We start from the raw sequence: 19677 nt of genomic DNA, 5'->3' as shown, positions 1-19677 counted from the left end.
CATGACCCTGTCTGCTGGAAGAGTAAAGATGGGAAAAGGAAGACAATTTCCCTTAAAACAAGAGACATACATAAGTGGCATAATTGTGTCCACTAATAACTTGGTCAAGCATGCACCTCCAGGTGCAAGTGGCGTCCACTATTGTGTGGTCTATGATTAAGGACATTGGTTTTCTAGAAAACCAATACCATTACACACTTAATAAAATTAACAATAATTCCCTAATGTCATCTAAAATGAAATATACATTCACATTGTCCCAAATTTCTTTTATAGCTGTTTTTTGCACCAAAATGGTCTTAGTACATCCATAAATTCTTGGTAGAATATTCCTGTGCAAGCTTCAGGGTCTCTAGTATTCTTTTTCATGAATATTTAAATTATGAGTTCAATTTCCTTAATAGTTTAGGGCTACTCAAATTATTCATTTCATGTTGAGTGAATTGTTGTAGATTGTGATTTGTGAGGAATTTGGTCCATTTTCCCTAAGTTGTCAAATCTGTCTGTAGGATTGCTCACAATCTCCCCTTATTATCCTTCTAATGTCTTCAGGGTCTGTAGTGATGTCCCCTCTTTCCTGATTTTGGAAATGTGTCATTTCTCCTTTTCTTATTGGCAGTCTTGCTAGAAGGTTTTCAATGTTATTGATCTTTCCAAAGAGCTGCTTTTTCTTTCAGAGATTTTTCTCTACTGCTTCTCTGTTTTCAATTTCATTGATTTTTCTCCTCTTTCCTTTACTATTTCCATCCTTCCTTCTGCTTTGGGTTTATTTTGCTCCTCCTTTTCTAGTTTCCTGAGTCAGGAACTTAGATGATTGGTTTTACACTTGTCTTTTCTCTAATGCCAGTCCCAATCTCCTCCTGTGGTGGGCAGTCAGGAGAGTGGGATCTAGACCCCCGGCCGCTGTGTTTTCCCTTCAGTCCTCAGGGACAAGGCCGGTCTGCTTCTTCGTCCTCCTTTCAGATTCCTCCTGTGCTTGTACCTCGCATTGTTTCTAGGGGTCAGAGTTGTACTGAAGGGGGAGAGTAGGGAGAGGTGGGTCCACACCATCCTGTCTGGACCAGCCTGGGTTTGCTCCTTAGTCCCCATCTCCCGTGGGGCTCAGATCAGGGCTGTTCCTTCTGGTGCTCTCAGTGTGCCTGACTGAGCACGCTTGCTAGTGTACTGAGGCTGGAACTGGTTTTTGTGTTGTCCATGTTGGCAGGCTGGAGCAAAGTGCGAGATGCCTCTATGACCCTGCTGCAGTGGGATGCCCAGCCTGCCCCGGGCATCTGAGTGCTCTGGCCAGTGCAGTCCTGGGTCCAATGGGTCTGGTGTGAGGATGCACATCTTTGGGTTCATTTTTATGTTGTTGGGGTGTTTTACAATATTTCTAGCTTAATGGCCCTCTCTTCTCTCAGTACAGCGTAATCCAGGTGTGTTACTGGATTTTGGGTTGGTTGGTTGGTTTTGACAGTGGGACAAAGGTTCTGAGGCCTCTGAGTTTTTTGTTTCTCTTTGTCTTTAAGGATCTTAGATCTCCCCCCCCACCCCGTTTCCTCGTTCCCTTCACCAAACAGCACTTCTTCCTTCTTTTCTGCCTTTTTGCTCTAGAAGTTATGCACTTTAAATTGAGCCTGTCCCTTTTGTCACATCGGTCCTTTCAAAATGTCCCAGCCTCCTTGTAGTAGGTATCTGTTGCCACTGTAATAAATTACCACACTTTTTGTGGATTTAAATTTATTATATTACTTTATTTATTATATTTATTATATTACTGTTGTAGAGGTCAGAAGTCTACAGTGGGTGCCAGGACTGTGCTCCTTCTGGGGAATCTAGGGGAGAATCCGTGTCCTTGCTTTTTCCAGCTCCTAGAGGCCGGCTGCATTCTTTGGGTAAAGGCCCCACCTCACTCTGACCTCTGATTCTGCCATCACATCTCCTACTCGGACTCTCCTGCCTCCCTCTTTCAATTATGTGGACCTTTGTGATTACCCTGTCTCCACTCAGATAACCCAAGATAATGTCCCCATCTTGAGATCCTTACCTGAATCACCAAGGGTAGTGTCTTTTGCCATGTAAGTAATATATTCAGAGATTCTGAGGATTCTGTGCCAGCCCTTTTCAATCAGGCATACTTTGAAAACCCTTCTGTGCTCTAAACTGCAGAACAGACACTTTTTCAATACTCTCAAATTTAATGTGGATTTACCATTTGTGGTGGGATTTCCAAATAACTCCTCCTGCTAGCTGCCCTTGTCACTTTTCCTGGTGACTGGGTGAGGCTGGGATGGCAGCCTTGTGACAGACGGTGCACTAGGGTTTGGTGATTTTTCTCTTTGATTCAGATATTTTGTACTTTTAGTATTTTCTCTTCAACTAATACTGGGCGCCAGTTTTGTATAGAATTGACTTTTCCCTCTTTGTGTTTTTTGTGGTTGGAGAGGCCATTTTTGGAGATAAGGAGTGTGCTGCTGCCCTTGTCTTCTGCGCCCAGAAGTCACTGAAGATTCCTGAGTGCTTTGGCCCATGTGTCCCTGTCCCACATCTCAGGGCCCATATGTCCCCATCAGGGCCCTATTCTGGCAGACAGGCCCACTGAAATTGAGATTTCAGCCTCCTCTGTAGCTCTGCTAATGTAATCGTGTCCTGGGCCCATCCTCAGTTCTTCTGCCCTCTGGCTCTAGCAGATAAGACTCTGCAATGCTGCCAGGAAATCCTCTTACTCTCACACTTGATCTTTCCCTTGTGATTAATCTCTCTTACTTTTCATTGTCTTTCTCCAAAGGAATGATGCCACAGCAACAGCCATGCCATTACATAGTCCTTATAATTACTATTTTCCAACTCAATTTCAAATGCCTGATGCCAAAGTATTCTCTCCCCCTTGGTTCACCACTGGTGAAGTTTGAACACTTGCACCACTAGGGGGAGCAGGGCCTCCCCTGCTCCACCTCCTGCCAGTGCTGGGGTCCTCTTGGTCAGCCAGCCCAGTCATCCAGTTCAAACTTGCATCTAGAGGTGGCTTTCCAGACCACTCCCAGATGAACTCCCGTAGGTCAGTATACTGGGAAGAGACTGAAATGGACATGAGAACGTGGAGCTTAGTGTGGAGTGCGGCCAGGGTCAGCATGCCTGTGAGGGTGAAGGGGCAGGACTGGGACAGGGAGCTGGTGACCTACGATCCAGGCACAACAAAGTCTCATGCTCTCACAGAGCTGGGGAGCAGGGTGGTCTTTCAGAGCTGTTTTCAGTGGAGGAGAGAGGACTGAGCCTCTGTACTCCAGTTCAGCCAGTCCTCTGATGCGAGCTGCCCTCCAGAAGGAGATGCAAACTTGGGCAATGGAGCTTCTTCACTTGAGAGTAAGTGCCAGAGATCCGCTCCTGAGAACCGTCATCCTCCAGGACCCCAGGAGCAAAAGAGGGTGAGGTCTCCTCTCCTTCCTTAGAATAAATTCATTTATAAAAAATTATTTTAATATATTTCTTTAATTTTAAAATCAAAAACTGCCCATTGTAAAAATGCAAAGAACTCAAATGTACTTCCCCAGATACAATTTTCTGAGTCTAACAGAAAGATTTCAGCTGACACAAGCCTTCGGGTCAAGGTGGGCCGGATTCTGTTTGAAGCCCCTCCAAGTGTGAGACCCCATTTCCTAGATTCACCAGGCTGTTCTCCAGACAGCAGGTCTCATGAGATCAAGCTACCGTGAGGGCTCCCTCAGCTCCTGACAACATGGGGTCATCCAGCCTCACCCCTGCTATGAATGAGGGCAGCCTTGCATCTCTCTCACCCACTGTGAAACCTGTCCTTACTCGACTTGCATGCTGTGTGGACATTCATTCTTAGGACCCTGAGAGTTTGGACTTTTCTTGGTCCCAAAGGCATGGTCTCTGGTCATTCTACAAACAACAATGATGGATTTCCCTAGGACTGAATTCCACTAATCTTGTGACCCTCCCTAAACTCTCTACGCCTCAGTTTCCTCATCAGAATGAGGATAATAATACCTGCTCCAGAGAGGTATGAGGATTAAGTAAGTAAACCAGGAGCCACACTTACAGGTCACTGAGTACACCTTCTCCGCGCTTCCCTCCTGGGGGACAACCCTCGCATCCTGACAGTGAGGTGAATGAGAATGAGGAACATCTTAACCCTAATTTCTACCTCAAGGTTGAGCACAGGGCAGGATGTAGGTTCAAAAGCTTCCAAATGTTGATGGACCCAGGTAGCCTCAGAGGGAGTAAGTGGAGGCCCTAGGAATGGCTCCTTTGTGGCCTCTCTAATGGCTCCTCCTGTCCCTTGATTTCCAGGCCGAGAGCTGTCTGCTGTCCCTCTGGTAGTCCTCCTCCTGAGCACAAAGCTGCTGCTGGCCATCGGAGTCTCTGCCATCTATGTCCGCAGGAAGTGCAGGGCCTGACTGTAAGTCGCGGGGCTGGGAGGGCAGGCCAAGGTCTGTCCCATAAAGGGCAAGGTCAGTAAAAGGGCCAGCCCACAGGTCACACAGGGTCAGGACACACGTGGAGTTAAGAGAAGGTGACACACCTCCCTCAATACGCTCAGGAGTATTGTGGATCCCTCTCAGAGGTTCTCCATCCCAGGAGCTGTGTGGGTTCCTGCAGCAGGAGGGCTGGATCAAGGGTTTTCAAAGGGTGTCCACAGAGTCCTAGGGGTCCTGTAGAGGATGTGGGCAGAGGGAGGCTTATTGAAGGTCAGCAGAGTAGGTGGTCTCCTTGGAGACCATCTCTAGATCATTTGAACTCTCAGGCTCCAAGGGGCTTAAGGAACCCACATTTTAGAGTAATGCTGAGAAGTCCCCGATGCTGCTCTGAGGGCTGTACCTGCTCTGACCCTCTGAGTGACAGAGTGGAAGGGATGGGGAGGGGATCAGGACTTGGGGAGGAAGGCTGAGGTGGCAGAGTCCTATTGCAGGGTCAACCTGTCCTCTCACTGCAGGTTTCTCAGCAGGAGAACAGCCCCGGGGACGTAGGAGGCACACAGGGAACGTTTCTGTAATGATGAGCAGATAATTAAATGTGGACATGTTTCCCACAGCTCCTTCCTTCCTTCCCTGCTGTGTGCCACCCCCAATCTCTGCTGCTCCCCTCTCTCTGTGAGGGGCCTAGCCTAAGAGAAGGAGCCTACCAGAAGCTTCCATGACTCTGTTCCAAGAGCCTCCCCTCCCCGGAGACCTGCCTGCTCACACATTCCTGCTGCTCCTTCTCCCAGTCCCTGATGCCCCCAGAGCTGGGTCTTCATACATGGCCCTGAGCAGGGGCCATGGGACCTAGCACTGGGGACTGGCTCACGACATCTCCCTAGAAAGTGAGAAACAAGTCAAGTCTACACACATTAGGACATCTCTCATCGATCGCCTTGGGACTTGGCCATGAACTACACACCCATGCCCATGCACCAAGAGTTATTCTGTCTTCTGGATTCCTGTCTAGCCCTGACTCCCCAGCCTTTTTGAGTTGCTCTATTTCCTCTTCAGGTCAAATGAACCCCATTCTGATTTTAAGCAGAAAAATTATTCTCCTTCCCCCTTGCCTAAATGTCCTGCTCCTCAAACCCAGAAAGTTTTTTCTAATCTCTCAGTCACGAAGGCACTCGTTCTTCTATCATCCAGCATCCTTTTCAACCCTGTTGCTCATGGTACACATGCTGTCAGTTCAAAAGCCTAGGAGTCATCTGTGATTTCTCTTTCTCTTATGTCCCATATTCATTTCTGCCTTCAACATGCTCATGTCCAATGGTGAGACGGCAAATGTTGAACAATTGATTCTCCAAAAGAAGAGAGAAAGCCTTATTTGTAGTGCCTGCCAATTTCTGGGATGTAAACTCTCCCAACGAGGCCAATTTCAAGCTACTAACAGTTTAACCACCACCTTGCAAAATTCCTGAAAATGTAGCGCTTTGCTCTCATGAGCCTATCCAAGCCTTCCCCTGCACACCACTGAGTTATCTTCATAATCTGCACACTTCTCACGCCATCACTACTCCCTGGCCCCAGCCACCATCATCTCTTCCTGGACCATTGCTAGATCCTCTAACTGGCTTTCCTGTTTCAACTACAGCAGGTCTTTAGAAATGTGAGTCAAATCCTATCACTCCTCTGCTTCTTCCCCAGCATATCTGCATGGTTCACTCTTTCCCTTCTTTCAAGTCTCTGCTCAAATGTCACTCTATAAAGGCACCTTCCATAAACCACCCTACGTAAAATATAAATTCCTCTCTCACCTGGCATTCCAATCCCTCTTGACCTGATTAATTTGTTTCCTTAGCACTTATTATCACCTGACATACTAAATATAGGAAGTGCTCACTTTGCATGGTAGTGCAGGAGTGTAATAGTGAGTGTGCAAACTGAAACCACGGAAAGTGATCTCAATAATCAATGAGATTAATAATGACTGTGCTGTGACCTTTAAATTTTTTTTTCATTTTGTTGGAAAATGTCAGTTTTAAATGTATAGGAAAAAGACAAAATAGAGAAACTAATATTTACTTAGTATACTGTCATTTGAAGATTAGAAACATTGAGAATTAAAGTGTTTGATATCTTTGTAAAAACTTATCAAGGGCAGTTTGAACAGTGTTTGCCTTCTTGTTGCATAATGTACGATACAGATCAAGCAGCTTTTCTATGCCTTGGTGAATCATCATACGCCTCTCTAAATTTCGATCAGATTCTAACATTTATCCCTTGTGCTCTCAATGTTGTGAAATCTTGACAAAACTTCCTTTAATTTGAAGTGTTTGCTTGTGTCACTGCCTCAGGGACATTTTCATCCTTTTCCTCACCACCACTTTCTTCATTTATGTGGTAAGTTTGCTGTCACTCAGTTCCTCTGGCTGCACATCTGGCATCTTTCTAACAGCATCAGTGTCGTCATTCCCACAGGCAGCTGTTCCTTCTATGACTCCACTTACTTTCTGTTTGCATTTCACTTCCAGCTTTATCACTTTTCATTTCTTCATTGCACTTTCATCTCTGTTGCCCATTCTCTTTTGCAATAATTCATTATTGTAAAATGTCATGTGGGTTCATCACTGGGAGACAAGGAGTCAACACGACTACACGCTTTGCTGTCTATACATAAACTGAGTAACAGAGTCACAGTGATCAATCACTGCAGACTGTGAAAGAAATCACGTGATTGGTTACTGATCATGATGAGCTTCTGTCAGTTACCTGGTGATTTGTGGAGTAAGAAGAGCTAGCAGCAAAGTTTGTGCTTATGCAAATGCTCAGAGTGAATTTACTGTGGTAATTGTAATTTTCACTGTGTGATGGGGACTGATGTTATTTAACTGAGCTGCGGTACCTGAAATTCATGCATATCAGCACCATGCAAAGTGAACCCTGCCTGTGTGTGTCTCTTCCTCTAGAGGATGTCAGTTCTAACAGAGAAGGGACTATCTATCTGTATCATCAGATGTCAGAACAGTGACTGCCGGATAGTAGATCATCACATTTTTAAAAGAAGAATGAATGAATACTTCATTGAGGACATTAGTTTCTACTAGATGTTGGGTTTCAAAATAAAGTTTCTCTTCATTTGACCATCTGATTTTTGTCTTCTGAAGCCCTTTTGTTAAAGACTACTCTCCCTTCTTCGTGTTTAAAAAGTCCCATCAAAAATTCAACATCATCTTGAGGCTGGCCCAGTAGCATAGTGGTTAAGTTCGGTCACTCCACTTTGGCAGCCTGGGGTTCACAGATTCAGATCCTGGGCACGGACCTCCGCGCTGCTTGTCAAGACATGCTATGGCAAGCGTCCCACATGTAAAGTAGAGGAAGGTGGGCACGGATGTTAGCTCAAGGCTATTCTTCCTCAGCAAAGAGAGGAGGATTGGTAAGAGATGCTAGCACAGGGCTAATCATCTTCACCTAAAAAAAAAAAAAAAGTTCAACATCACCTAGAAAATAAGGAAGTACCAAAAAAAAAAAACCTCATTGATTGGAGTACACGAGAGTGGTGCAGGAACCAAATGAAAGAGCTCCCAAAGGCCAAAGATGGAACAATTTGAGAAAGAAAATAAAATTGTATTATGTGATGGTCTGAATGTTTGTGTCCCCCTGAAATTCACATGTTAGAATCCTAAAGCCCAATGTGATCTGGTTAGAAGATGAGGCTGCTGGAAGGTGATTAGATCATGAGGGCTCCATCCTCATCAATGGGCCTAGCGCTCTTATAAAAGAGACCCCACAGGGATTCCTAGCCCCTTCCACCTTGTGAGGACACCATGAGAAATCTGTGAGCAGAGGAGGGCCCTCACCCAACCATGCTGGCACCCTGATTTTGGACTTCCAGCCTCCAGAATGGAGAGAAATAAATTTCTACTGTTTAGAGTGTTTTGATATAGTACCCCAGCTGAAACAAAATATGGATAAACTATGAACTTTGGTTAATAATAATGTGCCAATATAGGTTCATTAATTGAAATAAATGGACCACACTAATATAAGATGTTACAAATAGGGGAAACTGTGTGCAGCAGTACATGGAACTCTCTATTGTCATCTCACTTTTTATGTAAATCTAAATTTGCTAAAGAGAATAAATCTATTAAAAAGCCAACATCTTCTCCTCAGCTGGATCCCTGCTTCTTGCACCTTCTAGGGGAACAGCACAAGGAATGTGTGGTGGGGAGACTTCTGTGTTAATATACCCAAGTTTCATCTCACTTCCCACGTCTGAGGTTCCTTCTCTTCCTTCCTCTGTCCTCTGCCAGAGCTCACCCCAGACCTGGGCACTCAGAGATTGCAGAGGAAGCTGCTTCTCAGTCCCCCATGATGTTCATCCTAAACTTCTCCAATTAGTAAAGCCCAGGTCAGACCAAGTGAGGTTGGAGAACTTTGGATAGCTGGGTGAGATGAAGTAGCTTTGATGATCTAACTGGGGGGAGTTAATACACGTCCTGAGAAAAAGGACTCCCACCTGGAAGATGTTCCGAAGAGGCTGGTGGGTGCTGTGATGCACCAGGCTGGAGAAGATGGCCCTCAGCTCTCAGCCCTCTTTGGAATTAACTCAGCTGAGGAGAGCCTCCTGGCCCAGGGTCATGCCTGATAACATGCCACATCCAATGACGAATCAGCATGGTGATATAAAGGCCCAGCCCTCTCACTCCGGCTCAGGACACTCTGAAGGACCAGCCTAGCACCAGAGCTCCATGGGAGGTCAGCTGAGGACTTCCTTGCCGCTCAACTTCTCATTCTGTCCTGTCCTGCTCCTTCTCCTGCCTTCCACAGATATTGATCTTAAATGTAGTCTCTGAAAAATGATTTGCTTGTTAGTTTTCATCTCAGAGTCTGTTTCCCAGGGAACCCAACTTGGGACAAAGAGGCTGTGTTGAGAACGGGAAGAAGTGGATATCCCTTTGTTTCTAGGGGCCAAGCAGTCAGGGAACGAGAGATTGTTTATACTACCACATATCATAGACCATATAGTCTTACCATGCTAAGCGCAATGAGAGTCCACAGTAGCGTTTGTACAAGAAAGGGTGTAATCAGACCCGTGTTGTCAAAGACCCTCTGGATGAAGTAGGAGGAAGAGATGACATGGGGCACAAGAAAATGGGGGTAGCGTAGTTAAGAGGTAATTGTTTTCATTCAGACAATAGATAATGCTGGAGATGGAGAAATAGCTTCAAAAGGTATTCAGGAGGTAAACCCAACAGGGTCTGGTAGGAGACAGATATGGGTGGATGACTGAGGGTGTAGAACATGGGTCCCTTCTTGGTTTCACCCCATGGGCAGATGATGGGCCTCATACTGAATAGGGTGGGGTGGGAGAAGAGAATGTTTGAGTGGAGATTATGAACTCAGTTTTGAATATTTGAGGCATACAAATGAATATTTCAAGGTCAAAGTGTATATAGGTCTGCATGATGGGCTCAAGATTACTAAGCTACCAGGGAATGGATTTAAGATTTGAACCTAGATTGTATCTTGACATCCAGTTGGTTCTGAGGAAGAGGCAGGGGTCACAAGGAAGCAATGGGGAAATGGCCATAGCAGTCAGTTTCTGGTTATGGAGGCTTGGAGATTAAAGGGTCACCAGACGAATGTGGGCTGAGAATCCTTTTAGACAACATTTGTGCTTGAGTAGAGTCCATTCCAGAGGTGAAAAAGAAGGAGGTCCACATGCTGGTTCCTCTCTCTTTCTGACAGTGTTTCTTCTGCCCCTCCACTCTTCTTCTAAAGCTGGGCCCTGATGCAGCACAGACAGGAGAGGCAGCCCTCACCTAACCAGGTGTATTTCCAGGTGTGTTGCTTTCCCTTTTGGAGAGACTTCTCCGAGGCCCACTTTCCCTGGAGGGCCCCTCTATCCTCTAAAGCAGAAAACATCACGATCTCCAAAACTCTAACCTCTTTCCCAGTCAAACACAATTTCTCTGCAGGAAGGACAAGGAGGCAGCTTCCTGTATTGTATGCAGGCATCCATAGCAAACCTAAGAGCTCACAGCAGACGTTGCATCAGGACTCATTTTTACCTCTGACACCTCTGGAGTGGGGGTAATGGTCTCTTGTAAGGTTCAACTCTATTTCCAAGAGAGTGAGGCCATAGAGATACAGCCTCCTTCGTGCAGCTGTGCAGCTCAGTGAGGCCCAGATGTTGGGTTCACGTAGTATCTGGACCACATCTGCCCATCACGTGGTTCCAGAAGCCCCTGGCCGAGACACGTCACTGGGGCTCATAGATAGGCAAGGACTATGGGGTTGGGGAGAAGCTCAGATGGAAGGAGGCTCAAGAAGAAGCACTAACCTGCAGAAGTTGTGTCCCTCCACTCTGGACCCTGGACATTTCCAGCAGCAACTTCTGAGCCTGTAGCCACATTGTCTCTCCAATTTATAATCACAAAAAAGTATCACAGTCCCACAGTCTTCCCTCTCATCACAGTCCTCTTCCTCTGACCTCATGGCAGGAAGAACTGTCCTCTCTCCTCAGAGCACAGAGTCCTGGGCCTCTCCAGAACCACATCGAGACAGAGCAGGCTCCAAGGGCCACCACGAAGCCTGTCCCTGCCTCCTCGCCCTGCCCACCTCTGCCATCCCTGCTGCTGGGACTCACAGGTGAGTGGGACCTCAGGTATGCATGGTGTGGACTACCTCTGCCTGTTTATGGTGTTCTCCCCACTGATTCCTCCAGAATTTCTTTTGGGGGTGTTTTCTCTGTCTCATCCCAGAACACCAGAATTTAGAGAACTAGACTGGGATCGCATCCAGCTCACAAAATCTCCCAGTGGCCGTGTCATTTCCACACTCTTTGTGCAGGTAATGGACTCACCCCCATGGTCACAGGGCTGTGCCCTGCACACATCACAGCTCTCATCCCCCAGCCCCTGGGAACTGAGGATCTGTCTTTTAAACTTATTACCACCACACAAATGCTACCTGCTCAGTGGAGAAAAACATGTTGAAGAACATGAAATTGTAAACCAAGAGAAGAATCCACAATGCCTCCTTCCAGAAATAATCACTGTTAAAATTGGCAGAGGTTTGAGTGCTCATGGAACACTGGCCAGAAGTGGTCACTAGAGGTCTCTCTGGGTCAGTGGTGGAAGCTGAGCCCCGCAGGCTCCCCACAGAACTGCACGGTTCTGCCTCTACACGGTGAAGAGCTGAGCAGCCATGGGGAGCCCACTCCCCAAGGCCATTGGTCCTTTAGCAGAGGCTTTGAGTCCCAATTGCCACAGCAGATGGCTTGAGGGTTTCAGACCAGAGGAAAGAGGAAGGAGGACCATTATCTGAGCAGGAGGAAGGTGGAGGAAGGTGTCGATATTCGAGGACGGAATAAAATGTTTGAGACATGCAGGCCCACTGGAGAATTTTAGCAAACATTTAAAGAAGAATTAACACCAATTTTATACAATCTCTTCCAGAAAATAGAAGAGGAGGGAACGGCTCCCTGCTCATTTTATGAAGCCATTATTACCTTGATAGCAAAACCAGATAAAGACTGTACCAAAAACAAAACACAACCACAGACCAATATCTCTCATGAGCTTAGATACAAAAATCTTCAACAAAATATCAGCAAATAGAATTTAACCATGTGTAAAGCTATATGTCACGACTAAGTCAGATTTATTCCAGGTATGCAAAGCTGTTTCTGAAAATCAATCACTATAATCTATCACATCCACAGGTTAAAGGAGAACAATTGCATGATATATCAATTGACGCAGAAAAAGCATTTGACAAAATCCGACATCCGTTCATGACAAAAACTCTCAGCAAACTAGAAATAGTGGGTAATTTCCTAAATTTGATAAAGAACATCTACAGAAAAACCTACAGCTATCATTATCCTTAAGGGTGAAAGACTGAACATTTTCTCCCTAAGATAAGGAACAAGGCAAGGACATCCATTCTCAACCCTTATTCAACATAGTCCTGGAAGTTGTAGGAGAGAGAGCGAGAGGAAGTAGGGAAGGAAGCAAGGAAAGAAGGAAGGAGGAAGGAAGGACAGAGGAAAGAAGGAAGGAAGGATTGTAGAGAAGGAGGGAGGGAGGAAGAAAAGTGTAGAAATTAATAAAAGAAACTTAACTAAATTGGAGTAGGGAAGGCCTGTAGAGGGAGCTCTCATGCCCTATCGGACATCATCAAATACTGCAAAGTCAGAGAATTACCTTTGTACTTTCCACAGGAAGTAAAACTACTTTACTACTGAAGGAGAATTTCTCTCCCACCCAGGAACAGCCCAGCCATCAGAAACATCACAGCTCAGCCAACGACAAGCCGTTGCCACCCTGAACTGTTTAAGCTGAGGATGAAGGTGTTCAAGTTTCCCTGGATTAGGATGAAACTGTGCCTGTACCCACAAGGTTAACATGGGAAACAAAGCAACCAAAGTTTCTGAGCTTGCTTTTCAGAACATCAGGAGGATCGCTGATAAAGAGAGTAGCTTGCTGGCAGCCCTCCGCCTGACTGAGCATCTCGCAGGAGAATTGAGCAGTTCAAACTTCAGCCTCAAAGGCCACATGCTCCCCTCCCCGTCTTATTCTCACAATGTGCTTTGGAAAAACGCTTAGAACTGCACGTAGGCAAGCTACTCTGTGACTGGTAGAAAGAATAACGTGTCCTCTGCCCAAACTGTTCCTTCTGTCCCAGATAAAGAAGTAATTGAGATTTTCTTGGTTTCCTCAGTTCTGCTACAGAGAGGCACTCAACATTCTGTGGTCATCCATCACCTGACATTTTGAGCCCCCTCCCCAAACCCGTTTGCCTTAAATAAGTCATTTCCAAATCAGTTCTCCCTAAGACGGGTTTTTTGAGGACGATAGTCCACCGTCTTCTGATATGCTAGCTTATTGCTTATTAAAGTTCTTTCTCTTCCACCACTTGGTTGGCCTTTTATCTTGCCAACAGATGGAGCAGATGGAGCCCTTGCTCAGTTCCACTGTTACTTTCCTCCAATGGACTTTCATTAAGAACAGCCCCTCCCTGCTCTCCCTTTTTCTCTGTAATGGCAAGCTCCCCTCCTTTGTTGTCTGGATTTGTCTATGATTCTCCACAGCATGCACATCCAAAATTGCAATTCTTTTGTCTATTCCCAAATAAACTCATTTTGAGGATAAATTAACAAGTGAATGTGTTTTCAAGCTGACATATATGGCGTCAGAAAAGTGACATCCAAAAGAGGCGACCCTGGAGAGACTGTGACCCCAAGAATCAGCTGAGGTACCCCCACCCAGCCCCTTGTGCTCATCGCTTCTGAGGGTTGCTACTGCTTTCGGTTTGGTGAGTGTCCTCTCAGATTCTGAGCTCTGCTCTCCTCGTGTTTTGAGCTCTCAGGCTTTATTCAGGATCAGAAGAGTCTTTGTCCTCTTAGGAGAGGAACTTTGTCCTCCTGTTCAAGCCTCTGTCCTTGGGCTCGAGGCATTGTCTTGGTGAGTACTCAGTTGTTTTCTGAAGGTAGCACAGTTCCTTTTGGGGCTCAGGAAATAACCAGGAGTTTTTCTCTTTTATGTTTAATTTATTTTATTGAGGTTATATTGTTAATAACATTATGTAAATTTCAGGTGTACATAATTATATTTTGACTTCTATATAGACTGTATCTTGTTCACCACCAAGAGTGTAGTTTCCAACGGCCACCATACATATGTGCCCCTTTACCCCTTTCACTCTCCCCCGACCCCCTTCCCCTCTGGTAGCCACCAATGTGTTCTCCATTTTTACGTATTTGTTTGTTAGTTTATCTTTATACATATGAGTGAAGTCATACGGTAATTGTCTTTCTCCGTCTGACTTATTTAACTCAGCATAATACCCTCAAGTTACATCCATGTTGTTGCAAATGCCACGATTTCGTCTTTTTTACGGCTGAGTATTATTCCATTGTGTGTGTGTGTGTGTGTGTGTGTGTGTGTCACATCTTCTCTATCCATTCATCCATTGATGAGCACTTAGGTTGCTTCCAAATCTTGGCTACTGTGAATAATGCTGCAATGAACGTAGGGGTGCATATATCTTTTCAAATTACTGTTTTCATATTCTTTGGATAAATACCCAGAAGTGGAATAGCTCGGTCATATGGTATTTCTATTTTCAGTTTCTTGAGTAATCTCCGAACTGTTTTCCACAGTGGCTGCACCAATTTGATTCCCACCAGCAGTGTGTGAGGGTTCCTTTTTCTCCATATCATCTCCAACACTTGTTATTTCCTGTCTTTTTTAATAATAGCCATTCTGATGGGTGTGGGAGATATCTCACTGTAAATTTGATTTGCATTTCCCTAATAATCAGTGATGTTGAACATCTTTTCATATGCCTGTTGGCCATCTGTATATCTTCTTTGGAAAAATGTTCGTATCTTCTGCCTGTTTTTTGATCGGGTTGTTTGTTGATTTGTTGTTGTGTTGTATGAGTTCTTAATATATTTTGGATATTAACCCCATATTGGATATATGATTTGGAAATATTTTCTCCCAGTTTGTGGGTTGTCTTTTCATTTTGTTGATAGTGTCCTTTGCCATACAGAAGCTTTTTAGTTTGAGGTAGTTCTTTTCTAAAATTTTTTCTTTTATTTCCCTTGCTTGTGGAGATATGATATTCAAAAAGATAATGCTAAGACTGATATCAAGGAGCAAACTGCCTATGTTTTCTTCCAGGAGTTTTATAGTTTCAGGTCTTACATTCAAGTCTTTAATCCATTTGGACTTAATTTTTGGGTATGGAGTTAGATAATGGCCTACTTTCATTCTTTTGCATGTGCCTGTCTAGTTTTCCCAGCACCATTTATTGAAGAGACTTTCCTTTCTCCATTGTATGTTCTTGGCTCATTTGTTGAAAATTAGCTGTCCTTAGATGTGTGGGTTTATTTCTGGGCTCTCAGTTCTGTTCCATTGTTCTGTGTGTCTGTTTTTGTGCCAGTACCATGCTGTTTTGATTACTATAGCTTTGTAGTATATTTTGAAATCAGGGAGTACAATACCTCCAGCTGCGTACTTTCTTCTCAGCTTTATCTGTTCAGGGTCTTTTGTTGTTCCACAGACATTTTAAGATTTTTTGTTCTATTTCCATGAAAAATGTCATTGGGATTCTGATTGGGATCACATGGAATCTGTCGATTGCTTTAAGTAGTATGGACATTTTAACTATGTTTTTTCTTCCAATCTATGAGCACAGAATATCTCTATTTCTTCATGTCTTCAATATATTTCAAAAATGTCTTCTGGTTTTCAGGGTATAGTGTTTCACCTCCTTGGTTAAATTTATTCCTAGGTATTTTATTCTCTTTGTTGCAATTGTAAAGGGGATTTTATTCTTTTTATTTTTTTTGTGAGGAAGATCAGCCCTGAGCTAACATCCATGCCAATCCTCCTCCTTTTTTTTTTTGTTTCCCCCAAAGCCCCAGTAGATAGTTGTATATCATAGTTGCACATCCTTCTAGTTGCTGTATGTGGGATGCCGCCTCAGCATGGCCAGAGAAGCGGTGCGTCGGTGCGTGCCCCCGAACCAATCCCGGGCCGCCAGTAGCGGAGCCCCCGCACTTAACCACTAAGCCACGGGGCCAGCCCCCTGGGATTGTATTCTTGATTTCTCTTTCTACTCTTTCGTAATTAATGTATAGAAATGCAACTGATTTTTGTATGTTGATGTTGTACTCTGCAACTTTGCTGTATTTGTTAATTATTTCTAATAGCTTTTTGATGAATTCTTAAGGGTTTTCTATATGTAGAATCACGTCTTCTGCAAATGGTTACAGTTTTACTTCTTTTCCCATATGGATACCTTTTATTTCTTTTTCTTGCCTAATCGCTCTGTCTAGGACTTCCAATACTGTGTTGAATAAGAGTAGTGAGAGTGGGTATCCTTGTGTTGCTCCTGTTCTTAGAGAAATAGCTTGCAGTGGGACTTCCAGTACTATGTTGAATAGGAGTGATGAGAATTGGTATCCTTGTGTTGTTCCTGTTCTTAGAGAAATAGCTTTCAGTTTTTCACCATTGACTATGATGTTGGCTATGGGTTTGTCATATATGTCCTTACTGTGCTGAGATACTTTCCTTCTATATCCATTTTATTGAGAGTTTTTATCGTAAATGGGTGTTGGATCTTGTCAAATGCCTTCTCTGAATCTATTGAGATGATCATGTGGTTTTTATTCTTCGTTTCTTAATGTGGTGTATCACATTCATTGATTTGTGGAGGTTGAACTGTTGCTGCATTCCTGGAATAAATCCCATTTAGTCGTGATGTATGCTTATAATGTACTATTGTATTCATTTTGCTAATACTTTGTTGAAGATTTTTGCATCCATGTCATCAGTGATATTTGCCTGTAATTTTCTTTTTTTGTGTTGTCCTTCTGTCTTTTTGGTATCAGGGTGATGTTGGCCTCATATAATGAGTTAGGAAGTGTCTCGTCCTCTTCAATGTTTTTGAAGAGTTTCAGAAGAATTGAGAAGAGTTTGAGAAGGCATTAAATCTTTGAATGATTGGTAGAATTCACCAGAGAAGCTGTCTGGGTCCTAGACTTTTGTTTTTGGGGACATTTTTTATGACTGTTTCAATCTGTTTATGTGTGATTGGTCTATTCAGATTATCTCTTTCGTCATCTTTATTTTAAATTGTGGTAACAGTTTATAACACTATATACATTTCGACTGTACATCATTATGTTTCGACTTCCTTGTAGATTACATCATGTTCACCACCCAAAGACTAATTACAATCTATCACCATACACGTGTGCCTAATCATTCCTTTCACCCTCCTCCCTCCCGCCTTCCCCTCTGGTAACCACCAATCTAATATCTGTCTCTATGTGTTTGTTTGTTGTTGTTTATATCTTCTATTTATGAGTGTGATCATATGGTATTGACTTTGTCCCTCTGACTTATTTCAGTCAGCATATTACCCTCAAGGTCCATCCATGTAGTCACAAATGTCCAGATTTCATCTTGTTTATGGCTGAGTAGTATTCCATTGTGTATATATACCCCATCTTCCTTATCCATTTGTCCCTTGATGGGCACCTAGGTTGCTTCCAAGTCTTGGCTATTGTGAATAACGCTGCAATGAAGAGAGGGGTGCACATACCTTTACACATTCATGTTTTCATGTTCTTTGGGTAAATATCCAGCAGTGGAAGAGCTGGATCGTATGGTATTTCTATTCTTAATTTTTTGAGGAATCTCCATGCTGTTTTCCATAGTGGCTGCAGCAGTTTGCACTCCCACCAACAGTGTATGAGAGCTCCCTTTTCTCCACATCCTCTCAAACACTTAGTATTTCCTGTCTCTTTCTTGTCGTAAGTACGGGAGTAATGAGCTTCGAGCTCTTTCCATGTCGGAGTCGAAACGAGAAGGCCCTGTTGTGGCCATTTTCGTAGCATCGAACTGCAGCCAGTGAGAGACGTTAAGGGTCATGAAGTCAAAGGACTATAACCTCCTTGGAATCACAAAGACTTTGACACATAGACTCAGTTTTCAACTGGGGAATCATAAATTCTAAGAATCAAGATTCTCCAGATTGAAACTCTCCATGGCTCTCCCCTGTTTACAGGATGACATCACATAAGGCGTTTCATTGTCTGGCCTGTTCCACCTCTCCAGCCTCATTTCTCACCACCTATGTCACCCCACCCCCATCCTGTCCTCACTGCCCCTCCCCCTGGAAAACAAACTCGGTGTCACACTCAGGGTTCCCACCGTGTCCTAAACGAATTGAGATCCCCTGATGCACCTTGAACATTGTCTAGAAGTTGGAAAACCTCTATGACCATTTGTTAATCTAATTAATGCATAAAATGATAAAGCTCTTATCATAGTGTGTAGCACATAGAAGTATCAACAGTGGCCAATCTCTATCATACACCTGATTTGTGCCTGAAACTCTTCTGAGCACTTCACAGCTATTGTTTATTTTATTTTCATAACATTATGGGTGGGTACTATTATTATTTCCCTTTTAAAGATGAGGAAAGTGGGGTACAGAGAGGTTGGCCTCTTGCCCCAGGTTACCCAGAGGGTAAGTGGCAGAGCTGGGATTCAAACTCAGGGAAATCTCAGCAATGGGTTGTAATTAGCATGAAGGTCCTACTATTTCCCAGGCACTGTGCTAGTGCTAGATGCATTACATCTGTGATCTCTAATTTCATGATAACCCCCATTTAAAACATGAAGAAATGGAGGCCCAGAGACATTAGGTGACTTGCCCAGGGTCACATAGCTAGAAAAAGCTAGAACTAAAGATCAAGCCACTCTGCCTGCTGTAAATCCCACACTCTTTCCTATTCTCAGCGTGGCTTCTGGGCTGTCACTTAAGGAAAGGAAGCCATCAAACTCCTATTCTTCCTTCAAAACACAGCTCAAGGGTCCCTTCTGCTGTGACACTTCCCCTGACTTCTCCCTCACCCGACCCCAGTGCCCCAGTCAGTCCCTTCCTCCTTGAGCCTCCACACCCCCAACCCCTGCCCTTCACACAATGGTCTAGTGGTTAAAACTACTGCCTTGTGCTCACGTCTTGGGTTCAAATCATGGTTCTGCTGGGGAATCTTGACTAACCATGTGTGTGGTCATTTGAGAACGATTATTTTCTCATCTGCAGAGTGGTGCTGAGAAAAGCACCTCCCTCACAGTGTCGGGTGAAAAATGCACCAATCCTAGCCCAGGGCTGTGAAGCACTTACCCCGCAGTGCTGTAATTGTCTGTTTCAATGTCTGTCTCCATCACCAACCCGAGGGCAGGAACTAATTCTGATGATCTCTCTGCCCCTAGCACCCACCCTGGCTGAGAAGGGCTATTAAATAAATGTGAAGTAAATGAATGAAAAAGAAATAACGGAATCTTAGAATCCTGGTCTCACAATTTCATACATAAAATCTAAGAACCTTGCCTCAGGTAACTGCAAAGTTGAAAGGATCTTAGAGACCAACTTCCTGAGGATTTCCATCTTTTTGACTACCACCCACAGTTAGTAACACACTTTATGTTCCCATTCAGCACAAACACACAAATACACACACACACACACACACACACACACACTGAATGTTTCAAGAAACAGTACTTTCCCTCACTGTGTGCAATAAACTCGGATATTTCTTTCCTCTTCTCTTCTCTTCCCTTTCCTTCCCTTCCCTTCCCTTCCCTTCCCTTCCCTTCCCTTCCCTTCCCTTCCCTTCCCTTCTCATCTCATCTCTTCTTTCCTCTCTTTTCCAATTTTAACAATTGCTACTTTA

General features: G+C 44.2%; 1 protein-coding gene across 1 annotated transcript in view; it reads left to right on the top strand.

The window, feature by feature from the left end:
• Positions 1 to 19677, top strand: part of LOC131418594 (signal-regulatory protein beta-1-like) — a 172624-nt gene that overhangs the window by 61265 nt on the left and 91682 nt on the right. The window lies entirely within an intron of this gene.

The sequence above is a fragment of the Diceros bicornis genome, chromosome 19, assembly GCF_020826845.1.
Source record: "Diceros bicornis minor isolate mBicDic1 chromosome 19, mDicBic1.mat.cur, whole genome shotgun sequence".
NCBI classification, from domain to species: Eukaryota; Metazoa; Chordata; class Mammalia; order Perissodactyla; family Rhinocerotidae; genus Diceros; species Diceros bicornis.
The sequence above is the reverse complement of the archived record's forward strand: the minus strand, read 5'-3'. Positions and strand labels throughout refer to the sequence as shown.